This window comes from Myxocyprinus asiaticus, chromosome 24 (genome assembly GCF_019703515.2).
Source record: "Myxocyprinus asiaticus isolate MX2 ecotype Aquarium Trade chromosome 24, UBuf_Myxa_2, whole genome shotgun sequence".
Classification (NCBI taxonomy): Eukaryota; Metazoa; Chordata; class Actinopteri; order Cypriniformes; family Catostomidae; genus Myxocyprinus; species Myxocyprinus asiaticus.
In genome coordinates, this window is record NC_059367.1 from 20,997,768 (window position 1) to 21,002,482 (window position 4,715).

The following is a 4,715-nucleotide window of genomic DNA, read 5'->3' on the forward strand; positions in this document are numbered from 1 at the left end:
ACAAAACACTCAAGGGGTGACAGTTATACATTGTTTTGTGTTCATGTTTTTTTACGCTGTTTTCAGCCATCTTGGAGCGGTTCACATGCATTGTAAAGGTAAAGTGGTGCAGCTTCACCCATTCGCGCAATTCCAAACATTTGAACCTGCTGAAGTTATTATACAAATCTAAAAATGCGAAAGGGGGCCCTCTGGCTGGATGGTTGCTTGGGGCCTCGGAAATTGTAACCCCACCCATGTGTCTCCCTACACCCTCAAACTACATATATATTTGTATATATCAGAATATTTTTGCAGTAAACCTAAAATATATTATTTATATACTTATAATCAACAACCAAAAATCAATAGTTTTACATGTTTCCATAGTTCCCATAGTACTCTTTTATCTAGTTTTTTTTTTTTTTTTTTTTTTTTTCAAATATTTCTTTGCTTCAAATCAAAGTTTGTAATGTTGTAATTCACTTCGGAGCTGGTTTGGTTCATGGCTTAGAACTCTTTTATAAATGCATTTTATGAAAAGCCCATGGAAAAAATGAATGGGAAAAATACTTCCAGAAATCAGAAGGCGGGAAAAGTGGGCACGCAATGTTTGCATAGCCATGACGTCAATTTGTAGGCGAACCCAGAAGGCTAATTTGCCATGTGTTCCCTCAGGAATTTCCTATAGATTTTTATAATGGCAGTTTTAGATCTATGAGTAAAATAAGGTCTGTGGTAATAAGATACGTGGATGCTTTGTTCTACAACATAAATTACAAACAGCTACCTCAACCGTGAAGGTGCTGTAGGCGATTTTAGCGTTCTTAAGCTTTCACGTGGCTGAGCCGTTGAATTAGCCATGCCCAATAATTCCAAAACCCTGCCCTCCAAAGATAATTTTGAGTAATGATGGGAAGTCCGATACTTTTCCGCGAACCGGTTCTTTCAGATGGTTCGTTTCAATGAACTGTTGTGATCGACTCAATGTACTGTTGACTCAAGAGCTGCTGTCCTCAGATCAGTGTACTGTTGACTCGAGAACTGCTATGATCGACTCAATGTACTTTTGACTCAAGAGCTGCTGTCCTCGGATCAGTGTACTGTTGACTTGAGAACTGCTGTGATCGACTCAATGTACTGTTGACTCAAGAGCTGCTGTCTTCAGATCAGTGTACTGCTGACTCGAGAACTGTTACGAGCAACTCATTGTACTGTTGACTCAAGAACTGCTGTGATCGACTCAATGTACTGTTGACTCAAGAGCTGCTGTCCTCGGATCAGTGTACTGCTGACTCAAGAACTGTTCCGAGCAACTCATTGTACTGTTGACTCGAGAACTGCTGTGATCGACTCAATGTACTGTTGACTCAAGAGATGCTGTCCTCAAATCAGTGTACTGTTGACTCGAGAACTGCTGTGATCGACTCAATGTACTGTTGACTCAAGAGCTGCTGTCCTCGGATCAGTGTACTGTTGACTCAAGAACTGCAGTGATCGACTCAATGTACTGTTGACTCAAGAGCTGCTGTCCTCGGATCAGTGTACTGCTGACTCGAGAACTGTTACGAGCAACTCATTGTACTGTTGACTCAAGAGCTGCTCTCCTCGGATCAGTGTACTGCTGACTCAAGAACTGTTACGAGCAACTCGTACTGTTGACTCAAGAACTGCTGTGATCGACTCAATGTACTGTTGACTCAAGAGCTGCTGTCCTAGGATCAGTGTACTGTTGACTCGAGAACTGCTGTGATCGACTCAATGTACTGTTGACTCAAGAGCTGCTCTCCTCGGATCAGTGTACTGCTGACTCAAGAACTGTTACGAGCAACCCATTGTACTGTTGACTCGAACTGCTGTGATCAACTCAGTGTACTGTTGACTCAAGAGCTGCTGTCCTCGGATCAGTGTACTGTTGACTCGAGAACTGCTGTGATCGACTCAATGTGCTGTTGACTCAAGAGCTGCTGTCCTCGGATCAGTGTACTGCTGACTCAAGAACTGTTACGAGCAACCCATTGTACTGTTGACTCGAGAACTGCTGTGATCAACTCAATGTACTGTTGACTCAAGAGCTGCTCTCCTCGGATCAGTGTACTGTTGACTCAAGAACTGCTGTGATCGACTCAATGTGCTGTTGACTCAAGAGCTGCTGTCCTCGGATCAGTGTACTGCTGACTCAAGAACTGTTACGAGCAACCCATTGTACTGTTGACTCGAGAACTGCTGTGATCAACTCAGTGTACTGTTGACTCAAGAGCTGCTGTCCTCGGATCAGTGTACTGTTGATATGAGAACTGCTGTGATCGACTCAATGTACTGCTGACTCAAGAGTTGCTGTCCTCAGATCAGTGTACTGCTGACTCGAGAACTGTTACGAGCAACTCATTGTACTGTTGACACAAGTACTGTTGCAACCCGAGTGTTCAGTCCGATTTGTGAACTAGTTGGAGCGGTTCATTGCAAAGAAGGGTTGGCAAAAGCAGGTATCACCAGTTCTAGGATCATATTACGCCTGGTTATCGGCTCATTTCGATTCGGAGTGTCAGGCACATCCGAGAGACATGTTAAGATAGAGTAACTTGTGGATCAGTGTTGACTCAAGACGTGAACTTTTTCAAACGATTCAGTCCGATTTGGTGAACTAGTTCAACTTGTTCACTAAAAAGAACCGGTTCAAAAGAATGATTCATTCACAAACTGGACATCACTAATTTTGAGACAAAAACGAGCAAAACAGCAGCATTGTTTGTTCATGTGGCAGTTCAAACATTATGAATCATAGCCTCAATTATTCGCTTCAAATGAGAACGAGCATTTTTGTTTGCTGTTCAGGGACTCAGCGTAGGAAGTAGGACATTTTTTTGCATACTTTTCCATTAAAAAAAAATCGCTTACAGCACCTTTAATATTTAAAGTATGATTGTGTGTAGTTTATGTTGTAGAAAAAAAAAGGCCAAATATCTTCAAGTAATGTTAACCACTTATTTTACTCATAAATCCAAAGATGCGTTTCAATCCGCAGTATTCAATGATCCCTACTCACTGAGCACGGGACATCTGCTGAAGTCCACTTCACTTGACAAAATTCGTTCATTTGGAAATCCATATAGATATATATATATATATATATTATATTATATTATATTATACTAAAATAATTCATCCACGTATAAATATTTACTGTTATACATTTAAAGTAATATATTTTTCCAGACTTGTAAACCGTACAACAGACTGTTGCTGTTTAAAATAAAATAAAAAATAAATGTTATGCGGTTATATTATAATAAGTGTGTCATAAAAAATAAATGTGCTTATATTATAATAAGTATGTCTTAGCTGTTATTTGACCAGTTGTCATGATAATGGAACGGTCGCATCTCGTGTGCTTTGTACACTCACAATCGCATAGAAAGCACACTTAATTGAAACGCCAGGGTATGCTTGTTTGATTTTAGTGTTTACACTACGTCAGTACTCTGCTGGTTCGCAATGACTGGTGGGTAAATTTACCTCTTCACTTCCTGTGAAGTGACGCATCGATGTAAGTTTATTCCCTGTGCCATTTAGAGTGCTCTTCCACCTGAACATGTACGCTCTCTTTGGATCGGAATCTCCCTTAGGATGGCTGAATACCGTGTGAAGTCCACTTCAGAGGACCGGAACGTGGAACGCACCTCAAAACTGCCGTTATAAAAACCTGAAGGAAACTCTATATAATAGATAAAAAAAAATAATAAAAAAAAAGTATTCGTCATTGTGTGGATTCTCATCTTTCAATTAAAAAAATAAATAAATAAAAAAATAAAAAACGAAAATGTTTCTAGAAGCGTTCTAAAAAGTTGTCAACTTGATTTATACAACACCGACCCCTGGTGGTCATTTATATAACTCAGTTTCTACAGCTTTTAATGCAACAGTATTTTGATTTTTAGGGTGGGCAAGTGTTTGTCTCTTCATCTTGCCGGAAATAGGGTGTCAGAACTTTGTGTTGTCTGTTTGTTTTTAGATCCCCTTTAGACCAGGCCATGTGCAATGGCTATTAATAGTGAAATTCTGCCTAATAACTTACTTTATGTTCCACAGAAAAAAAGAAAATCATTCGGGTTTAGAGCATCATGAGGGTGAATAAATGATACAGATGTGTCCCTATTTAATCCTCGTTTTGGTTGTTAGATGGCGCCAAATCTTCAGTTTCATTCCTCCTCTGGTGAGCTGGAGATATTTTTAAACAGTAAAGTAACTATAAATCCTAAAGGGCTGTGTGTGTTTGTGTTTGTGTGTGTGTGTGTGTGTGTGTGTGTGTGTGTGTTGGGGGGGGGGGGGGGGTAGCTGTGCAAGGGGGGTTTCCACTCTCTCTCATTTTCCTCTTATTTTGATCTTTTGTTTATTGTTTTTGTGACCTGATTCAATTAACATAAATTCTCATGTTGTGTGATTTAATTGTGTTTTGAGTGTGCTTTGTGTCTGTGTGTGCGTATGCGTAAACAAGACAGTGTGTGTGAGTGATGGAGAGATGACAAGATAGTAAATCAACATGAGATTTAGATAAAATAAATTCCTAATAGAGGGGTTGCATTCAGCAGTTGTCTTACTCTTTATAAAAAGCACATATAGCAGAGAGAGAGAGAGAGAGAGAGAGAGAGAGAGAGAGAGAGCAGAGGGTGGGTACAAATGGGACAGTTCCCTCCTTCCCAGCAGGGGAGTGTTTGAAAGAAAGAAGTGAGTGATAA